Below are 22,631 nucleotides of genomic sequence, written 5' to 3'. Positions count from 1 at the left end.
TGAGCATTGCAGTCTCAAAAGGCATGCAAGTCAACCACATTGATGTGAAAACAGCGTTTCTTCACGGAGATATAACTGAAGACTTGTACATGGAACAGCCAACAGGTTTCATAAATACAAAACAAAGACAGCTAGTGTGTAAATTAAACAAAGGTCTTTATGGATTAAAGCAAAGTGCAAAATGTTGGAATGATAAATTGCATGAAATATTGACAAATTTAGGATTTAAGCAAGGTGAAGCAGATAAATGCTTGTACACTAGGTGCAGAAATGGACAATATGCATACATTTTAGCTTTTGTTGATGATCTGCTCATTGCAAGCAAAAGTGAGCAAGAGTACAAGGACATTGTAAAATGTTTAAACCACAATGTTGAGATAAAAGAACTGGGTAATGTGTCATACTATCTTGGTATAGAAATTGAGAAACAAAATGATGGTTCTTATCTTCTAAGCCAGAAGCAGAAAATAAATGAGCTTATTGAAAGTTTAGGTATGCAAGATGCCCAAGTTGTAAGCACTCCCATGATCACTGATTTTCTGAAGGATGAAACAGTAAGAGAACCTTTACCAGATAACATCCAATATAGATCAGCCATAGGTAAGCTTTTATATCTAACTACCACATACAGGGCTGATATAGCAAATGCAGTAGGAATTTTGAGCAGAAGGGTCAGCTCACCTACCAAATCAGATTGGACTGCAGTTAAAAGGATGGTAAGGTATTTAAAGGGTACCATTGATTGTAAATTAAAGATTTCAGCCAATAGTAATCCAAAACTAATATGTTACTGTGATTCAGATTGGGCAGGGGATCATTCTAATTATAAATCCACAAGTGGATATGTGTTTATGTATGGAAATGTACAAATTTCATGGGCCAGTCATAAACAAAGTATTGTGAGTTTGTCTTCTACAGAAGCTGAATACGTGGCTGTATCGGAAGCGTGCAGAGAACTGATGTGGATTGAAAAACTTATGCTGGATTTTGGTATAGCTGAAAAGAGACCAATCCAGTTAATGGAAGATAATCAGAGCTGCATCCGACTGTCACAGAATGACAAGGTTCAGTCACGCACCAAGCACATCGCAACGAAATACCACAACGTGCGAGAGTTGGCGAAAGAAGGGGTCATCAGTCTACACTATTGTCACACCAGTGAGATGACAGCTGACATCATGACCAAACCGTTACCCAGAGAACATTTTGTGAATCTGCGTATAAAGCTTGGACTTTGTATGAATGAATAATTGCATGACAGTTATGCATGAGAAGGGGTTTGTTGGAATGTAATTGTATTTTACATGCATTGCCTGTCACCTATTATTTCTCTGTGATTACTCTGTGACCTCTGATGTGAATTACTTAGAGAGGTCACACTGCTATGCAACTTCCTGTGGGGGCAGATGCAGCAGATGCAGCACATGGAGCACATGGAGCTCATGATCTCTCCTAACCTGAGAGGATCTATGGTGGTGTGAGCATCCATTACCATCTAAGCACATGGAAGGAGCTGATAATACAAATGTATAGTAATATGTATATATAAGCCTGTCTGATTATAATCAAACTACAAACTGTGAGTAAACAGATGTTTTGTTACTTCAACTTTAAAGTGACTCAGCAGTGAATTATTCTGGGGTGAATGAGAGAGAGATGAAGAAAGAAATTAACATTTCTAAAGCTGAAGCTGTGTGTACTAAAATCTGCTAATTATTTACTACAAATAATCCAACAAGCAGGGGATGCAGTGCCAGGCAATGCCACACACTCAGAAGAAGAGATGAGCCTGGCACTGCACAATCCATTCCCTCCTGTAGCCCCTCAAGCTCTTCTTCCTCATTCTCCTCCTCTCACACTGGCAGGAGGTGGGCAGCAGGGGATGCAGTGCCAGGCAATGCCACACACACACAAGAAGAAATGAGCCTGGCACTGCTCAATCCATTCCCTGCTATAGCCCCTCAGGCTCTTCTTCCTCATTCTCCTCCCCTCACACTGGCAGGAGGTGGGCAGCAGGGGATGCAGTGCCAGGCAATGCCACACACACACAAGAAGAAATGAGCCTGGCACTGCTCAGTCCATTCCCTGCTGCAGCCCCTCAGGCTCTTCTTCCTCATTCTCCTCCCCTCACTGGCAGGAGGTGGGCAGCAGGGGATGCAGTGCCAGGCAATGCCACACACACAGAAGAGGAAATGAGCCTGGCACTGCTCAATCCATTCCCTGCTGTAGCCCCTCAGACTCTACTTCCTCATTCTCCTCTCCTCACTGGCAGGAGGTGGGCAGCAGGGGATGCAGTGCCAGGCAATGCCACACACAGAAGAAATGAGCCTGGCACTGCTCAATCCATTCCCTGCTGTAGCCCCTCAGGCTCTTCTTCCTTATTCTCCTCCCCTCACTGGCAGGAGGTGGGCAGCAGGGGATGCAGTGCCAGGCAATGCCACACACACACAAGAAGAAATGAGCCTGGCACTGCTCAATCCATTCCTGGGGCTCTTTATTCCCTGTTGTAGCCCCTCAGGTTCTTCTTCCTCATTCTCCTCCCCTCACACTGGCAGGAGGTGGGCAGCAGGGGATGCAGTGCCAGGCAATGCCACACACACACAAGAAGAAATGAGCCTGGCACTGCTCAATCCATTCCCTGCTGTAGCCCCTCAGGTTCTTCTTCCTCATTCTCCTCCTGCTTTACCAGACTCTCACTTTCTGCTTTACATTCTCCCTCTCCCTCTGTCACTTTCTGCTTCCTGACATCTCTTTACATTCTCCTTTCTCTCTCCCTCTCCCCTTCCCTTCTGGAGCTGGAGGTGTGGAGAAGGGCAGGAGAATGGCTCTTGGGATTTGTGCTGAGCAGGAGGTGGGCAGCAGGGGATGCAGTGCCAGGCAATGCCACACACACACAAGAAGAAATGAGCCTGGCACTGCTCAATCCATTCCCTCCTGTAGCCCCTCAGACTCTTCTTCCTGATTCTCCTCTCCTCACTGGCAGGAGGTGGGCAGCAGGGGATGCAGTGCCAGGCAATGCCACACACACACAAGAAGAAATGAGCCTGGCACTGCTCAATCCATTCCCTGCTATAGCCCCTCAGGCTCTTCTTCCTCATTCTCCTCCCCTCACACAGCAGCTGCTGCTCTTCTTCCTTATTCTCCTCCCCTCACACTGGCAGGAGGTGGGCAGTAGGGGATGCAGTGCCAGGCAATGCCACACACACACAAGAAGAAATGAGCCTGGCACTGCTCAATCCATTCCCTGCTGTAGCCCCTCAGGCTCTTCCTCCTGATTCTCCTCCCCTCACACAGCAGCTGCTCCTCCTGCTTTACCAGACTCTCACTTTCTGCTTTACATTCTCCCTCTCCCTCTGTCACTTTCTGCTTCCTGACATCTCTTTACATTCTCCTTCCTCTCTCCCTCTCCCCTTCCCTTCTGGAGCTGGAGGTGTGGAGAAGGGCAGGAGAATGGCTCTTGGGGTTTGTGCTGAGCAGGTAGGAGACTGGCAGGAGGTGGGCAGCAGGGGATGCAGTGTCAGGCAATGCCACACACACAGAAGAAGAAATGAGCCTGGCACTGCTCAATCCACTCCCTCCTGTAGCCCCTCAGACTCTTCTTCCTCATTCTCCTCCCCTCACACAGCAGCTGCTGCTCTTCTTCCTGATTCTCCTCCCCTCACTGGCAGGAGGTGGGCAGCAGGGGATGCAGTGCCAGGCAATGCCACACACACAGAAGAAGAAATGAGCCTGGCACTGCTCAATCCATTTCTGGGGCTCTTTATTCCCTGTTGTAGCCCCTCAGGTTCTTCTTCCTCATTCTCCTCCCCTCACACTGGCAGGAGGTGGACAGCAGGGGATGCAGTGTCAGGCAATGCCACACACAGAAGAAATGAGCCTGGCACTGCTCAATCCATTCCCTGCTGTAGCTCCTCAGGCTCTTCTTCCTCATTCTCCTCCCCTCACTGGCAGGAGGTGGACAGCAGGGGATGCAGTGCCAGGCAATGCAACACACACAGAAGAGGAAATGAGCCTGGCACTGCTCAATCCATTCCCTGCTGTAGCCCCTCAGGCTCTTCTTCCTCATTCTCCTTCCCTCACTGGCAGGGGGTGGGCAGCAGGGGATGCAGTGCCAGGTAATGCCACACACATACAAGAAGAAATGAGCCTGGCACTGCTCAATCCATTCCCTGCTTTAGCCCCTCAGGCTCTTCTTCCTCATTCTCCTCCCCTCACACTGGCAGGAGGTGTGCAGCAGGGGATGCAGTACCAGGCAATGCCACACACACACACAAGAAGAAATGAGCCTGGCATTGCTCAATCCATTCCCTGCTGTAGCCCCTCAGGCTCTTCTTCCTCATTCTCCTTCCCTCACTGGCAGGGGGTGGGCAGCAGGGGATGCAGTGCCAGGTAATGCCACACACACAAGAAGAAATGAGACTGGCACTGCTCAATCCATTCCTGGGGCTCTTTATTCCCTGTTGTAGCCCCTCAGGTTCTTCTTCCTCATTCTCCTCCTGCTTTACCAGACTCTCACTTTCTGCTTTACATTCTCCCTCTCCCTCTGTCACTTTCTGCTTCCTGACATCTCTTTACATTCTCCTTCCTCTCTCCCTCTCCCCTTCCCTTCTGGAGCTGGAGGTGTGGAGAAGGGCAGGAGAATGGCTCTTGGGGTTTGTGCTGAGCAGGAGGTGGGCAGCAGGGGATTGTTTTGCTCTCTGATTCTGTTTAAATCTTACAATTCTTTGCCAGCTTTCTAGCTGTACGTTGGCATTTCCTGCTTCACATTTAAAACTGCGTAGTAAGTCTTGCTTCCTTATTTTTCTGTTACTGCCAGGCTCTATGGGCACTCTTTCCCCCCCCCCCCCCTTTTCCTTCCTGTCAATCAGCTTTGTACTTGATAAACCACACTTATTTCTATGCCTGCCTGCTTTGGAAACCCCCGTCTGAAACTTTCATGATATTATAAATCTCCACTTGAGAAGTCCCGGTCTGTATTCCGTCTCTGTTCCCCGTAGTCACTTTAGCTGCACTTCCGGGTTTAATTTTCGCTGCATAGCATAATTTTTGGCTGAATTTATAGACTGCTGTTTTATTTTTGCTTTCTAAAACTGTTTTTTAGACTTTCAGAATTTTTTTTTTGTTTTTATGCTGCAAGAAACAGCCTGGTAGATCTTATCGTGTTCCACAATGTGGTTATGAAGTTTAAAAAGTTTGCTTCTTTTCCCTTAATAGAGGAGTTCTCGATACTAAATCTTATCTCTATTTCTCCTGCGTAGTCCCTTTTCTTTTTTTTACTGCGACATTTTTTCACTTCCCCTTTTCTCGCTTGGGCGGTTCCCTCCCCATATCTAGTAGGGATCTCCGTGACTTTTTCTCAGTTCTCACCCTTCAACATTTCCTTCCTTCCATTCATCCATCTCCTTCGTCGCTGTCGTCGTACCTCTCCTACTCTTCTCCGTACTCTCTTGCTCCTTCTCCTGCTCTCTGCTGGGGACATTAATCCCAATCCTGGTCCTCCACATTAGCTGTCATCCTATTTGTGCAGGTCACACCGTGATATCTTCAATCTAATTTCTGTTCCTTTCCCCTCCTTCCCTGCCTTTCTCTTGCACTCTGTGGAATGCCCGCTCTGTCTGTAACAAACTTTCTTACATCCATCACCTCTTTATCTCTCGTACTCGCCATCTGCTTGCCCTAACTGAACCTTGGCTTTACCCTGAAGACTCTGCTTCAGTCGTGGCCCTAAGCCATGGAGGTTATCTTTTCTCCCATACTCCTCGCCCGGTTGGCCGTGGAGGTTGATTTGTATTTGAGGCCTTTGCAGCTTGGGTAGTGCAGATTTAGATATCCTATATAATAATTCTCACCTCCAACGTTCGAATGTGCCTGGGACTTTAATATTCCCTTATCTCTTGTTTGTCCTGTTTGTCTGTTCTAATTAGATTGTAAACTCTGACGAGCAGGGACTGTCTCTTCATGTTCAAGTGTACTGCGTACGTTTAGTAGCGCAATAGAAATGATAAGTAGTAGTAGTAAAAGAGACAGCTGAGGGGAGATATGATTGAGGTATACAAAATCCTAAGTGGTGTAGAATCGATTTTTTTTTACTCTTTCAAAAGGTACATAGACTAGGGAACACTCAATGAAATTACATGGAAATACTTTTCCTTGTCATCAACAGCAGATGAATCCATTAACTGATGGGTTGTATCCGCCTATCAGCAGGTGGAGATAGAGAACACAGCAATGTCCCATTCATGCCCCCTAACGCAGTGCTTCCCAAACCTGTCCTGGGCGCCCCACAGCGAGCTGTAGTTTCAGGATATACCAGTGGCGTTCCTTGGTTGGCTGCCACGTGGGACGGGTCGCCGCTGCCCCCTCCCCCCCCCCAAGTGGGATCTTGGGGTGAAGGGGGATAGGGATCTTGGGTTGATAGTATCCGAGGATCTGAAGGCGACGAAACAGTGTGACAAGGCGGTGGCCGTAGCGAGAAGGTTGCTAGGCTGTATAGAGAGAGGTGTGATCAGCAGAAGAAAGGAAGTGTTGATAACCCTGTATAAGACGTTGGTGAGGCCCCACCTGGAGTATTGTGTTCAGTTTTGGAGGCCGTACCTTGCGAAGGATGTTAAAAAAATGGAAGCGGTACAAAGAAAAGCTACGAGGATGGTATGGGAGTTGCGTTCCAAGACGTATGAAGAGAGACTTGCTGACCTGAACATGTATACTCTGGAGGAAAAGAGGAACAGGGGTGATATGATACAGACGTTCAAATATTTGAAAGGTATTAATCCGCAAACGAATCTTTTCCGGAGATGGCGGTAGAACGAGAGGACATGAAATGAGATTGAAGGGGGGCAGACTCAGGAAAGATGTCAGGAAGTATTTCTTCACGGAGAGGGTGGTGAACGCTTGGAATGCCCTCCCGCGGGAGGTGGTGGACATGAAAACGGTAACGGAATTCAAACATGCGTGGGATAGGCATAAAGGAATCCTGTGCAGAAGGAATGGATCCACAGAAGCTTAGCTGAAATTGGGTGGCGGGGGGAAGAGGGGTTGGTGGTTGAGAGGCTAGGATAGGGGAGGGCAGACTTATACGGGGTCTGTGCCAGAGCCGGTGATGGGAGGCGGGACTGGTGGTTGGGAGGCGGGAAATACTGCTGGACAGACTTATACGGTCTGTGCCCTGAAAAAGACAGGTACAAATCAAGGTAAGGTATACACATATGAGTTTATCGTGGGCAGACTAGATGGACCGTGCAGGTCTTTTTCTGCCGTCATCTACTATGTTACTATGAGTAGAAGTGAATTGATTTTTTTTTACTCTTTCAAAAGGTACATAGACTAGGGAACACTCAATGAAATTACATGGAAATACTTTTCCTTGTCATCAACAGCAGATGAATCCATTAACTGATGGGTTGTATCCGCCTATCAGCAGGTGGAGATAGAGAACACTGAAAGCACATGGTGTTCCTGGACGCCCAACTCCCTCTGCCTTCAGTATATCTCTATCTCCCAGCAGGTGTGGACGTCGCTTTCTCAGCTCCTGGATTTCTGCCTGGGGTGGCTCCTATGCTTTGCCAGTAGAGCGGGGGGTGTTGTGGCTGCTGGTGCCCACTTTAAAGGCATACTTGGTTTTCCCTGTCCCTGCCTTACCCCATTCCCTCTCCTCCCGGAGTTCCTCTGTGGCTGCCTGCCTCTAACTTTCCTCACAGTTAAAAAAAAAAAAAGAGAGAGAGGCTCACTTTCACCGCGTGGCGATTTCTGAGGCTTTCTCCAGAGCTCCTGGTACGGTGCAGCTTGACCGAAGCTTGTTTGATTCCTGAGTTGAGAGTGGTGCCCAGCTCCTCCGGGGAGGTTCCCACTGACAGCGCTATGTGCGGGGTAAGTTTTGGTGCGAAGGCACCATTTTATTTTCTGTATTTGATGGCTGCTGAAGGGGTTAAGCGCTGCTCCCACTGTGGGAAACGCAGATTAGCAGCGGGGCTTTGCAGCACATGCTGCCTAGATGCTGTGCTGGAGGCGCCACGTTACTCGATCCTCGCGGTTTCGGAGGAGTCTGAGTGCAGGGGGACGCCTCGTTTCGAGTTTTCTAGAGGAGCTGATGCATAAGGCCTTTATGTTAAAAAGAGCACTGCCTGAGGCTCCTGACAATTCCTTGCGGACTGGGTTGCCTTAATTCATAACAGTTGCCTCCAGTTCTTGATAGCCCAGCACCTGCTGGAGACTTTATTTCTTCCCCTGAGCTTTTGGCTGATGCTAAGTGTAGACGAGTGAATACCCCATCTGAGGGGGACTCTTCACCCTGTTCTCCCCCGTGGTCTAGTTTCGGGGAGTCTGAGGGGTCTGGCGGGCCCTCACGGACTGATGATCCAGATGAGGGTGGCTGCTTGCCATAGGAGTTGGATGACCCTAAAGCAGTTCGGATTTTCCACCGCGACGAGCTGCCAGCTCTTGTTTCTGATGCCTTACAGGCCCTTTGTATTGAAGATCCTGACGAGTGCGCTGCCTCTTCTGTTAATCCTAGGATGGCTAGTACTAAGAAGCCTTCTCGGGCTTTTCCCGTCCATGCTTCCGTCCAAGAGCTTATTTCAGCTCAATGGTCTGACCTTGATGGTCCCTTGAAGATAGCCAGGGCTATGTGTCACCTTTACCCTCTGAGTGAAAGTCAGTTGGCCCTCTTTGGGATGCCTAAAGTTGGATGTGTTAGTCACAGCTGTGACTAAAAAGACTACTCTCCCGGTGGAGGGAGGGGTCGCTTTGAAAGATATGCAAGACCGGTGGCTTGAATCTGCGCTGAAGCGGTCCTTTGAAATCTCGGGCCTTTCCTTACGGGCGGCTATTTGCAGTTCCTATGCAGCCCGGGGCTGCCTTTCCTGGTTGCAGCAGGTGATTGAGCAGCCCGCCGATGGAGCGGGTTCCCTCGCTGAGGTCGGCCGCGTATGGAGTCTACTCTATTTTGTTTTGGCTGATACCCTGTTTGATCTGGTCAGAGCTTCGGCTAAGCAGATGTCGGTGGCGGTTGCTGCCCGCCGCCTTCTTTGGCTCCGGCATTGGGCGGCTGACATGGCCTCTAAACAAAGGCTGGTGAGGTTACCCTTTCGGGGCCTTCTTTTATTTGGGGAGGATTTGGAGAAGATTGTTAAGGACCTAGGGGACTCTAAGTCCCAACGGTTGCCTGAGGATAGGCCGAGGCCTTCTTCCAAAAGTCCTTCTTTTCCCTCCTCTTCCAGGCCACGTTTTCGCAAAGCTCGCAGGTATCACCCGGGGCGCTCTGCGGGGTTTGTTCAACGTACCCATTTCCAGCAGAGGAACTCCTTTGGTTCAGACAAATGCGCTGCAGCGTCCGGGCAATGTCCAGGAGTTCAGGGGCGTCCTCCATAATGATGGGGCGCCGGCCACTCGTCGGTTCCCACAGTAGGTGGTCGTCTCTTCCTCTTTCTCGAGGAGTGGACCAAGATTACTTCGGATCAGTGGGTCCTGGACCTGATCAGAGAAGGTTACCAACTAGAATTCGCTGCCCCGGTGGGAGACGCGTTTTTGGAGTCCCGATGCGGCACTGCCGCCAAGCAGGCAGCAGTAAACGAGACCTTGCAGGTGTTGCTGAAACTCGGAGCGGTGGTTCCGGTTCCTCCCGCCAAACGCAGCTGCAGTCGCTACTCCATCTATTTTGTGGTGCCTCAAAAAGGCGGGTCATTCAGACCTATCCTCGACTTACGCAGAGTCAACGAGGGCTTAGGAGTGCAACACTTCCGCATGGAAATCCTGCGCTCTGTCATTGCGGCAATACAGCCAGGAGAGTTTCTCACGTCACTGGACCTCAAGGAAGCGTATTTGCATATTCCCATCTGGCCGCCGCATCAGCGGTTTCTCTGGTTTACGGTATTGAGCCAACATTTACAGTTTTGCACCTTGCCTTTTGGCCTGGCAACTGCTTCTTGGACATTTTTCAAGGTAATGGTAGTGGTGGCTGCCTTTCTTAGGTGAGAGGGTATCAGAGTTCACCCTTATCTCGACGACTGGCTCATCAGAGCGGATTCGGCAGATGAAAGCCGACTTGCCACAGCCAGAGTTGTTACAGTTCTTCAGACTCTGGGCTGGGTAGTAAATATGCCCAAAAGTCACGTGACCCCCCCTCTCAGTCTCTCAAGTATTTGGGAGTCCAGTTCGACACAGCTTTGGGGTTCGTTTTTCTTCCCGACAACAGGCATCTCAATCTTCAGTATCAGGTACGCCTGCTGCTGCGGATGCCTCGCCCTCGAGCTTGGGACTTTGTTCAGCTCCTGGGATCGATGACGGCCACCATAGAGGTGGTTCCCTGGGTGAGAGCTCACATGAGGCCGCTGCAGCTTGCTCTGCTCCAGTAATGGTCTCCGATTTCCCAGGAATACCAACGCAGACTAAAGTGGCTTCCTGCGGCCCAGCGCAGTATGGATTGGTGGCTTTCCGACAGCATGCTGCGGCAGGGGATGCCACTGGCTCTTCCTTTTTGGTGTCTGGTGATAACGGATGCTAGCCTTTCGGGCTGGGGAGCTCATTGCCGGGGACACTATGCTCAGGGTCTGTGGTCCACCGCAGAAGCGGGATGGTCCATCAATCGCTTGGAACTGAGAGTGATATTTCAGGCTCTTCTGGCCTTCCACAGGACACTGAAGGGTCTTCCTGTCCGAGTTCTGTTGGACAACACAACAGCAGTGGCCTACATCTTTCGTCAGGGCGGCACTCAGTGCAGGGCCCTTGCTGCGGAGGCGTCTCAGATTTGCGACTGGGCCAAGCGCCACTGAGAGCTGCTGTCCGCGGCTCACATAGCCGGTCAGAGCAACGTACAAGCCGATTTCCTCAGCAGACATCAAATCGATTCAGCGGAATGAGAACTGGCAGAAGAAGTTTTTCTTCAGATTTGTGCCAAATGGGGGACTCCAGGCTTGGACCTCATGGCGTCAAGCGTAAACGCCAAAGTCCCTCGCTTTTTCAGCAGAAGGAGAGATCCTCGCTCGGCGGGGTTGGATGCCCTGGCTCAAACTTGGCGCTCGGGCCTCCTATATGTGTTCCCTCCTTGGCCCTTGGTAGGGTGAGTGCTACTTCGGATTCACCTGCACTGAGGATTGGTGATCCTCATCGCCCCGGATTGTCCAAGGCGTCCGTGGTGGTACGCAGATCTCCGGCAGATGCTGGTGGACGCGCCTCTTCCTTTGACTTGGGTTCCGAACTTGTTAGTTCAGGGTCCGGTGATCCTTGCTGCTGTGGTCTTACGCCTGGCTCTTGAGAGGGCGCAATTGAGGGACAAGGGCTATTTTAATAAGTTTATTGCCCCGCTCTTGCAGGCTCGCACACGGTCTACCTCTGTGACTTATGCTCGAATCTGGCACACTTTTGAGGCGTGGTATACTACAAAGTCTGTCTCGCTTTTGCTGGACTTTTTGCAGGACGGGCTACAAAAGGGCCTGGCCTACAATTCTCTTTGAGTTCAAGTGGCAGCGTTGGCCTGCTTCCGGGGGAAAGTCTCCGGATTGTCCCTTGCTGCTCATTCGGATATTGTCCGATTTCTCAGAGGAGCGCTTCGTCTCCGTCCTCCTTTGCGGTCGCCCTGTCCGACTTGGAACCTGTGGCTCGTGTTGAAGGCGCTCCAGCGATCTCTGTTTGAGTCTCTTAAACAGGCTTCTGAGAAGGGTGTGACTCTCAAGACAGTCTTTTTAGTGGCAATGACGTCGGCGAGAAGAGTGTCTGAGCTTCAGGCTCTTTCCTGTCAGGATCCTTTTCTACTGTTCTCGAAATCCGGGGTAACTGTTCGTGCTGTGCCTTCTTTTCTGCCTAAGGTGGTTTCAGCTTTTCACCTGAATCAGCACATTTTTCTTCCTTTCTTTTGTAAGGAGGAGTTTCCGGACTTCTGTGGGCAATTGCGCCTTTTGGATGTCCGCAGGGCTCCAGATGTCTGCAGATGTCAAATGAGTTTAGGAATTCTGATCATTTATTTGTTCTGTTGGCAGGTCCCCGACGGGGGTTTCCAGCGTCTAAGGCCACTATAGCCCGCTGGCTTAAGGAACTCATTTTTTTCTGCTTATCTGCTTTCAGGGCGGTTGCTGCCTGAAGCGTTTAAAGCGCACTCTACGAGGGCAATGTCCTCTTCGTGGGCTGAAACGGGTGTCTTTTCTCTTCAAGAGATCTGTCATGTGGCTACCTGGGCTTCTCAGCTCTCTTTTGTACGGCATTACAGGCTGGATGTGGCAGCACGGCAGGATGCGTATTTTGGAGCGCAAGGGCTTGCTCGCGGAGTTGCCTGTTCCCACCCTACTTAGGGAGTGCTTTGGTACATCCCATCAGTTAATGGATTCATCTGCTGTTGATGACAAGGAAGGGAAAATTTGGTTCTTACCTTGATAATTTTCTTTCCTTTAGTCACAGCAGATGAATCCATGATCCCTCCCTGTCTGACTTTAGTTTTTTCTACAGATGTTGCATACAGACATTGTGTCTAATCAGGAGTACTTGAAGACAAGCTGTCAGAGTTACTACTTGCTGTTTTTATTGCAGGAGGTTGATAACGTCCCTCCTTTGGTTATTGCTCCGGTTCAGGGGTGTTTGTTCTCTTGAGGAAAGTTTATGTTATTTTGCCTTTCTTATTCACTCTGCTTTGGAAACTTCATATACTGAAGGCAGAGGGAGTTGGGCATCCAGGAACACCATGTGCTTTCAGTGTTCCATATCTCCACCTGCTGGTAGGCGGATACAACCCATCAGTTAATGGATTCATCTGCTGTGACTAAAGGAAAGAAAATTATCAAGGTGTGAACCTAATTTTCCCTTAAACAAATAGGAGGAAGTATTGTTTCACTCAACGAATAGTTAAGCTTTGGAACTCATTTCCACAGGATGTGGTAACAACAGTTAGTGTATCTGGATTTAAAAAAAGGTTTAGACAAGTTCCTGGAGGAAAAGTCAACAGTGTGCTATTGAGATAGACATGGGGAAGCCACTGCTTACCCTGGAATTGGTAGAATGGAATGTTGCTACTATTTGGGTTTCTGCTGGGTACTTGTGACCTGGCTTGGCCACTATTGGAAATAGAATACTGGGCTAGATGGACCACTGGTCTGTCTCAGTATGGCTATTCTTATGCTCTTATGCTTATGCTCTAAATCTGAATTGTTTAAAAATCTGCACAGTTACAACCCCAAAAACAAAGATAGGAGCTGATTTCAAATGTATTCTGAGTACCTCCCCGTGTCCCTGACTGTGTTTCTGGTTTGTGTTTCAGATGCAGGTGACATTTGAGGACGTCTTTGTCTCTTTCTCCCAGGAGGAGTGGGAGTATTTAGATGAGGAGCAGAAGGAGCTTTGGAGGGAGGTGATGAAGGACAACTATGAGATCCTGATGTCTCTAGGTAAGAGTTTCCCGTTATTCTTAAAATCTCTTCTCAGGCACATTGGCAGTGGGTGAGGCTCAGTGCAAGAAGCCTGGGTGACTGATAATGAATGATGACGAGATGACCCATTCCATATACAATGCAAGCAAGAAAGAAAGAGGGAATCAGCAACAGAAACCAAACAACACAACAGAAGAAGTCTAGTGAACCATGGATGGACCTCAGAGTCGAGGTATTAGGCTGAAGGAAGCAAAGTTTATTGAAGGACCCAACACTTTACATACAAATAAAGCATTAAAACTATTAGTACAGACAATATAAATTATATAGTAAAAACATACAAATTAATTGTAAAAAATAAAAACATAATTGTAAAAAAGTGTACAGAAACCATACGATGTTCTCACAGCATAACATCAGGGGCAGATTGACGTATCGGGCAACTGGGCAGTGCCTGAGGGCCCAGAGCAGTGGGGGGGGGGGGGGGGGGAATACTTCCTCCACAAATCTCTCTGTCCTCAGGTCTGGAACTCCCTCTCTCTTACCCCCTCTCCCGCTCTGGCATTTTCCGTCACTGACACTCCTCCCCCAACCCCAGCGCATTTACCTCAAACGTTCCTTTCTTCGTACAGGGTCCTGGCACATCCTGTCTGCTGCTGGCTGGGACCTTCTCTCTGCCAAGGCCCGTCCTTGCGGAAGTAAGATTTGGGTTTCTGCCAGGTACTTGTGACCTGGATTGGCCACTGCTGGAAGAAGGATACCGGGCTAGATGAATCATTGGTCCGACCCAGTATGGCGGTTCTTATGTTTGATCTTATGCTCAATCTAGGGAGGGGCTACGCTAACTGCTTTTACCGTGTTTTCTGGCAATCAATTCCAGAGTTTAATTACCTATTCAGTGAAGAACATAACATCTTAATAACAGACTATAGACTTTTCCATCAGGAACTTGTCCAAACCTTTTTTTAAACCCAGATATGCTAACCACCGTTACCACATCCCCTGGCTGTGAGTTCCAGAGCTTAACTATTCTTTCAATGAAAAAATATTTCCTCCTATTTATTTTAAAAGTATGTCCATGAAACTTCATTGAGTGTCCCCTAGTCTTTGTACGTTTGAAAGAGTGAAAAATTGATTCACTTTTACCCATTCTACACCATTCAGGATTTTAAGGACCTCAATCGTATCCCCCCTTATCTGTCTCTTTTCTAAGCTGAAGAGCCCAAACCTCTTTAGCCTTTCCTCATATGAAAGGAATTCCATCCCCTTTATCATTTTGGTCGCTCTTGTTTGAACCTTTTCTAATTCCACTATATCTTTTTTGAGATAGGGTGACCGGAATTGAACACAGTACGCAAGGTGAGGTAGCATTCTCCGAGGACAAGCAGGCTGCTTGTTCTCACTGATGGGTGACGTCCACGGCAGCCCCTCCAATCGGAAACTTCACTAGCAAAGGCCTTTGCTAGTCCTCGCGTGCCCATTCGCACAGCGCATGCGCGGCTGTCTTCCCGCCCGAACCGGCTCGTGTTCGTCAGTCTTCTTTTCGTCCGCGCTCGGTACGGTCGTGTTTGCGCCGTTCGCACACCTTAAGTTGACCCTCGTGCGTCTTTTGACTTTCGATTTAAAAAAAAAAAAAAAAAGGGATTTCGGAGAAGGGCCTTTCGGTCTTTTTCCCCTTCCAGTATTTCCAGTTTTTGGCCCCGTTAAGTTTTCTTTCGTTTTCGGGGTAGGCCCTTTTGAGGCCTCGGGTCGAGTTTTTTCTACCCCTCTTTTGGTGCCTTACTGCAATTACAAGTTTTGATTTCGCCGGCGTGATTTTTCCGCCCATGTCATCGAAGTCTCCCAGCGGCTTCAAGAAGTGCACCCAGTGCGCCCGGGTAATCTCGCTCACTGGTAGGCACGCGTCGTGTCTTCAGTGTCTGGGGCCTGGGCACCGCCCGCAGGCCTGTAGTCTTTGCGCCCTTTTACAGAAAAGGACTCAGGTAGCGAGATTGGCCCAGTGGAACGTTTTGTTCTCGGGCTCTTCGTCGGCATCGGCACCAGGAGTATCGAGTGCGTCAAGACCTCCGCCCTCGGCTGCGACGGTATCGATTGCATCGAGGCATCGACCCTCTGCATCGTCGGGGCCGAGACATCGGAAGGCTGCGTCGGCGTCTGTGGTACCGGGACCTCCACTAGTGCTGATGTCGTCGGACGGTGGTGCTTCGACTGGAGTGCAGGTGAGGGCTGTCCATTCCCCTGCTGGTGGCGGTGAGCCTTCGGGTGGGTCTCCCCCTACCCTGAGGGCTCCTGCGGTACAGCCCCCCCCCCCGAGACTGACCTTCTTCGGCCTCGGCCCTGAGGAAGCGACAGCTGGATTCTACGTCCTTCTCGTCGGTACCGGGAAGCTCCGGTGACATGCTTCGTTTGAAAAAGTCAAAGATGCATCGACACCGGTCTCCTTCCCGCGTCGGTACCGAGAGCTCCGGGTCGCCGAGGGAGTCGGCACCCAGTAGGCATTGGCACCGGGAGGACCGCTCACCCTCTGTTCAGGAGGTGTCGATGCGCTCCACCTTGGACAGCCCGGAACAGCCTCCACGCCCGGAACAGACTCTGACTTCGACACCTGCATCGGCTTCCATGTCTTTTTCCACAGCCGCCCTGCACGAGAGTCTCCGGGCCGTTCTCCCAGAGATCCTGGGAGAGCTGTTGCGCCCTTCCCCTCCGGTACCGGGGGGGTGCTTGCATCACCGGTACCGTCGAGTGATGCGCCGGCTGGCCCCTTGCCCAGGGTGAGGTCTCCGACATCGGTGCCGCTTGCGGTGCCGACTGCGGTCGCCTCCCAGAAAGGCTCCCCGACGTCGGCGGAGGGAGCTTCGCCGGTGCGGGCGAGGGAGTCTACCTCTCGACACTCACACCGTGGCCGTGTTTCCACGGAGTCGAGCCGGGCACGGCTTCAGACACAGGTTCAAGAACTTGTGTCTGATACTGATGGTGAGGCCTCGTGGGAGGAGGAGGAGGACATCAGATATTTCTCTGACGAGGAGTCTGATGGCCTGCCTTCTGATCCCACTCCCTCCCCTGAAAGGCAGCTTTCTCCTCCCGAGAGTCTGTCTTTTGCGGCCTTTGTCCGGGAGATGTCTACGGCCATCCCCTTCCCGGTGGTTGTGGAGGACGAGCCCAGGGCTGAAATGTTTGAGCTCCTGGACTATCCTTCTCCACCTAAGGAAGCGTCCACAGTACCCATGCATCATGTCCTCAAAAAGACATTGCTGGCGAACTGGACCAAGCCTTTAAGTAATCCCCACATTCCCAAGAAGATCGAGTCCCAGTACCGGATCCATGGGGACCCAGAGCTGATGCGCATTCAGTTGCCTCTTGACTCTGGAGTTGTGGATTTGGCCCTAAAGAAGGCTAAGAGTTCTAGGGAGCATTCTTCGGCGCCCCCGGGCAAGGACTCTAGAACCTTAGACTCCTTTGGGAGGAAGGCCTACCATTCTTCGTTTTTCCGTCTTAGGCAAGCATTTTCAATTTTGTGCGCTGCCTTTCGGTCTTGCGACAGCTCCCCGCACCTTTTCCAAGATTATGGTAGTGGTGGTGGCGGCATTGCGGAGGCAGGGCATTTTGGTGCACCCTTATCTCGACGATTGTTGATTCGGGTCAAGTCCAAGATGGAGTGCGAAATAGCTACAGCCGAGCGATGCATTTTTTGGAGTCCCTCGGTTGGGTGGTGAATCTGTCCAAGAGTCATCTCAGTCCGTCGCAGTCTCTGGAATATCTGGGGGTTCTGTTCGATACGGTAAAGGGCCGGGTATTTTTACCGCCCCTTTGGATTCTCAAGCTGCAGGATCAGATTTGTTGATTTCTTGCGGAGCGAATGCCGACGGCCCGTGCTTACCTTCAAGTTCTGGGTATGATGGTGGCAGCCATAGAAGTAGTTCCGTGGGCCAGGGCGCATATGCAACAGTTGCAGTCAGATCTTTTGAGCCGTTGGGCTCCTCAAACGCAGGAGTTGGAGATGCGTTTGCCATTGTCCAGAATTCCTTGTTGCAGCTTGCGCTGGTGGCTCCACATAGGCAACTTGAAAAAGGGAATGCCTTTATAATCCCCAGCATGGATAGTACTCACTACAGATGCCAGTCTGACAGGCTGGGGAACTCATTGTCTCGGTCAGGTAGCCCAAAGTCGGTGGTCTTGGGAGGAAGCTCAGTGGTCCATCAACCGGTTGGAGACTCGGGCCATTCGCTTGGCTCTTCAGTTCTTCCAGGTTTTCCTTCTCGGCAAGGTGGTCAGAGTTCTTTGCGACAATGCCATGGCCGTGGCTTATGTCAACCATCAAGGGGGCACAGAGAGCCGAGCGGTCACAGAAGAGGCGGTGCTTTTGTTTCTCTGGGCAGAACTTCATCTTCAGGCTCTTTCGGCAGGACATGTAGCTGGGGTGGACAATGTGGACGTAGATTTTCTGAGCAGGCATACTCTGGATCCTGGAGAGTGGGCTCTCCATTGGTCAGTGTTCAGTCGTATTGTGTTGGAATGGGGTCTTCCAGTGATGGATCTCATGGTGACAGCAGGCAATGCACAAGTCCATCGGTTTTTCAGTCGCAGGAGTTACTGTATGTTTTTCTGCCGTGGCCCCTAGTCGGTTGAGTGGTTCAGCTCATCGAGTGTCACTCGGGTCTGGTGATGTTGGTTGCTCCAAATTTTTGTGGTACGGAGATCTGGTGCTTCCAGCTGAAGTGGATCCGATTTCTTTGACAGAGGAGGTTCTTTTGTGTCAAGGTCCAGTTGTAATGCCAGATCCGTCTCCTTTCTCTCTTATGGCTTGGCTCTAGAGAGGCAAATGCTGAGAAAGAAAGGGTTTTCTTTCTAGAGTTAATCGCTACGATGTTGAGTTCTCGCAAGCTGTCCACTTCTCGGGCGTATGTTCGTGTCTGGAAACTTTTTGAGCACTGGTGTCAAGATCGGGATTTTGTTCCTCGTCGTGCTTCAATTGCGGAAGTCTTGGATTTTTTGCAGGATGGGTTGGACAGGGGTTTGGCCTTGTCTGCTTTGAAGGTGCAGGTGGCGGCCTTGTCTTTTTTCTGGGGAAGGATTCAGGGCAAGTCCTTAGCCTCTTCGCCTGATGTGATTAGTTTCCTGAAAGGGGTCAAGTTGCTTTGTCCTCCTCACTGTTGATTGGTTCCTCCATGGGATCTGAATCTTGTTTTGGATGCTTTGGTTCGGCCTCCTTTTGAGCCTTTGGTTTCGGCTTCTGTTAAAGATCTTTCCTTGAAGGCTGTGTTTTTGGTGGCCATTACGTCAGCACGGAGGGTGTCGGAGCTTCATGCTTTGTCTGTAGGGTCCCTTTCTTGTCTTTTTCCAAGGAAAAGGTTTCTTTACGACCAGTGCCTTCATTTTTGCCTAAGTTGGTTTCCAGTTTTCATGTGAATCAGGCGATTTCTTTGCCAGTTCTAGGGGATCCGGCAGGAGATCCAGAGCAACGTCGTCTCGCAAAGCTTGATGTTCGGCAGGTATTACGTTGTTATCTAAAGAGAACTCAGGAGTTCAGGACTTCGGATCGGTTGTTTGTTCTGTATGGAGGGGCCAGGAAGGGTGCAGCCGCTTCCAAGGCAACTATAGCCCGGTGGTTAAAGAAGGCGATTGCATCTGCTTATTTATTGAAGGGTCGTGAGGTACCTCAGGTATTTACAGCTCACTCCACTAGGGGAGTGGGGGCCTCCTGGGCGGAAAATAGTATGATCCCTCCGCTGGATATTTGTCGGGCGGCTGTTTGTTCTTCCTTACATTCCTTTGTGAAACATTATAGGATTGATGTGCATGCAAGGAAGAGGCAAGTTTTGGTGCAGCAGTTTTGACCTCTGTCCTTCGGGGGTCCTGCCCATAGATGTTTACTGCTTTGGTACGTCCCAAGTCTTGACCGGTCTGGAGGGTCACTGAGGAAGGTGAAATTAGATCTTACCTGCTAATTTTCTTTCCTCTAGACCCTCCAGACCGGTCAAGAACCCGCCCTGTTTATAGTTATTGCCAGGAGCTGTTGTTTTGAATGTTACTTTCTTGCAGCTGATGATTGTTATTTAAGTATATTCAGACTTTAATTGCCAGGTACTATTTCTGGTGTGAGTTTGGTTCAGGTTTGGCTCTGTTTCTGGCCTGACTAGGGGGCATGCGATGAAACTACAGTGTAGTAAATTTAAAACAAATCGGAGAAAATTTTTCTTCACCCAACGTAAATCTCTTCCCAAAGGGAAATCTCCTGGGAATGATGGCTTTACTGCCGAATTTTACCAAAATTTGCAGATTTATTGATCCCCAAATTGGATATTATCTATAAATCTTTAATCTCTGATAATCAGCAATCTGGTTCCTTTTTCCAATTCACTATAATTGTCATTCCAAAACTCGATAGAGATTTAAGTAAAGTTGCGAACTATCGCCCTACTTCATTAATAAATATTGACAACAAAATATATGCAAAAATCCTGGCTCTACGCCTACAAAACACACTCCCTGAGCTTATACATAGAGACCAGAACGGTTTCACTCCTAATAGATTGGCTAATGATAACTCAAGACTGTTGGAATATTCTCGCATTTACAGAAAATATCAAAGAACCTTATGTAGCTGTTTCACTTGATGCCAAAAAAGCAATTGATAGAATTGAATGGCCTTATATTTTTCATGTGTTAAAATGGTTCCATTTTAGCCCTCAATTTATTAAGATGGTTCAACTTCTCTCAATAAAAATATAAAAAAAAAACAAAAGAAGAAGAAGAAAATCACAGTACAATAAATGAAACATTGATTACGTTTACTCAGACAAGGCAAGACACGAACAACCACAACATGACGCCTGCCACGGAAGCCTAAGAGAATGTAGAAAGGTTGTTTACCTGCAGTGCATAATTAAGCTGTTCGTTGTACCAGAGGATGTGGTCAAAGGAACTACGATAGAGGGTTCAAAGAGGAAAATCCATAAAAATATTTGTAGTCAGGTAACATAGAGGCATATTTTCAAAGCACTTTGGGAGGCTAAGTTCCATATGTTTCTATGGAACTTTGGGAGGCTAAGTGCTTTGAAAATAAGCCTCATAGTAACATAGTAGATGACGGTAGAAAAAGACCTGTACGGTCCATCCAGTCTGCCCAAGAAGATAAATTCATCCCACCACCAGCTCTGGCACAGACCCTATAAGTCTGCCCAGCACTATCACCGCCTCCCAACCACCAGCCCCGCCTCCCACCACCGGCTCTGGCACAGACCGTATAAGTCTGCCCAGCACTATCCCTGCCTCCCACCACCGGCTTCGGCACAGACCTTATAAGTCTGGCCACCAGTATCCCCGCCGCCCAACCACCAGCCCCGGCACAGACCGTATAAGTCTGCCCAGCACTAGCCCCGCCTCCCAATCACCAGCTCTGCCACCCATTCTAGGCTAAGCTCCTGAGGATCCCTTCCTTCTGCACAGGATTCCTTTATGTTTATCCCACGCATGTTTGAATTCCGTTACCCTTTTCATCTCCACCACCTCCCGCGGGAGGGCATTCCAAGCATCCACTACTCTCTCCGTGAAAAATACTTCCTGACATTCTTCTTGAGTCTGCCCCTTCGCAGAGCCATTGCTCGTCAGTGAAAATGAACCATGAGAAATAGATCTACTTTTTGGGCTCTGACAGGCATTTGTGACCAGACTGGCCACCATTGGAGACAGGATCAAGACTCTGATGGCTGTTATATCGATGTGGGAAGACCAACAAGGAGCTTTTAAATATCAGCTTGAGTGACATCATCTGTTCTATCTGCATCTCTGGTAATCGTCAGCATGGATATGTTGTATTTTCTGCTTCGAGGGAATGTAAAGGGGTCTGTGTATTACATTTGTACCCCGCGCTTTCCCACTCATGGCAGGCTCAATGCGGCTTCCATGGGGCAATGGAGGGTTAAGTGACTTGCCCAGAGTCACAAGGAGCTGCCTGTGCCGGGAATCGAATTCAGTTCCTCAGGACCAAAGTCCACCACCCTAACCACTAGGCCACTCCTCCGCACGTGTATGTGGCGCTTGGTAGTGTGGGCGTGTGGAATTGCCTTTGTTTTAAATGGAAGCCTAAATAGCCGTCTGCTAAAACAGAAATCTGCATGCAGCCATTTAATGAGTTCAAAACTGAAGCAAAAAACCAGCGTGATGCCTTCTTCCAAGGTGAACCCAATAAATGCACTCCGTGGACCTGCAGCATATACACGCGGTCCACGGAGTGAATTTCTTGGGTTCACCTTGGAAGAAGGCATCACACTGTTTTTTTGCTTCGGTTTGAAACTTGGTTTCAATTTAAAGCCCCTGACGCAGCCCTGGTGGGCGAAACACAGTCTGTGTTGGGCAATGACTCTAGAATAAAGTTTTGAACCATATCATTGACTGATCTGCTGTGTTTGTTTCCACGTTGGATTTTGTGGATCGGTTGCCTATCTGTTTTTTGCAGCCATTTAATGCCTGAGCAGGTTCACATTTTAACGCAGCGGTAATCGGTCAGTGCGCAATTACCGCCAGACGCACCTACACCATGAACCCACGCTACAAAGTAGAAAAATGTTTTCTGACATGGAAAATGGCACACGGCAAACTTTGTGTATGCCGGACGGTAGTGCTGATTTCCACATGGCAACCCTATGACCCTTAACCTTGTTAAATTGTTCTTCTCTTACAATAACAAACCAGCAATGAGAAGCCGGTAATTATTTCTTAAAATCCTTTAAGGAATCAAAACAGCCTTATAAGTAGTGGAAAATCTAAGTCCAAAGTACTTTTTCTATTAGTTCGTCAGCCCAACATGTTTCGGCATTCAGGGGTAAAATTGTAAAATGGACAAACAAACCCCCTAAAGATAAACACAAATAACTAAGAATAAAAAACACATAGCACCCCACAAACCCCTCCCTTAAAAATATATAAAAAAAAGTTTATCTAGGTGGCTTTAGGTGGATTGTTTGTCCATTTTACAATGTAATAATTACTGGCTCATCATTGCTGTTTTGTGCCTGTGATACGTTTGGATTGTAAGATTGTTTTTATGTCTTTTCCTACAATAATACACAATGCTCTTTTTTTTTCCTTTTAAGAAAAAGAGGACCCTAAAAACAGTAATACAGAGACACATAACTGGAAGCTCAGTGAGAAGCCTGAAGGGGAAAAGATGTTATCAGAAAGAGACAAAGAGAAAACTTCTTCCAGTTCTGACTGGGGAGAAAAGGAAAAGAATCAAAATAAACAAAAACCTTCACCAGGAGGCTCAGCTCTGTGTGAAAACAGTAT

General features: G+C 48.9%; 1 protein-coding gene across 1 annotated transcript in view; it reads left to right on the top strand.

The window, feature by feature from the left end:
• Nucleotides 1-22,631, top strand: part of LOC115458773 (zinc finger protein 850-like) — a gene marked incomplete at its 3' end in the record, with an annotated part of 52,355 nt that overhangs the window by 27,431 nt on the left and 2,293 nt on the right. The gene's annotated exons all lie outside the window — the stretch shown is intronic.

This window comes from Microcaecilia unicolor, unplaced genomic scaffold (genome assembly GCF_901765095.1).
Source record: "Microcaecilia unicolor unplaced genomic scaffold, aMicUni1.1, whole genome shotgun sequence".
In the NCBI taxonomy this organism is placed as follows: domain Eukaryota; kingdom Metazoa; phylum Chordata; class Amphibia; order Gymnophiona; family Siphonopidae; genus Microcaecilia; species Microcaecilia unicolor.
Note: the sequence above shows the minus strand (reverse complement) of the source record. Positions and strands in the feature narration are given on the sequence as shown.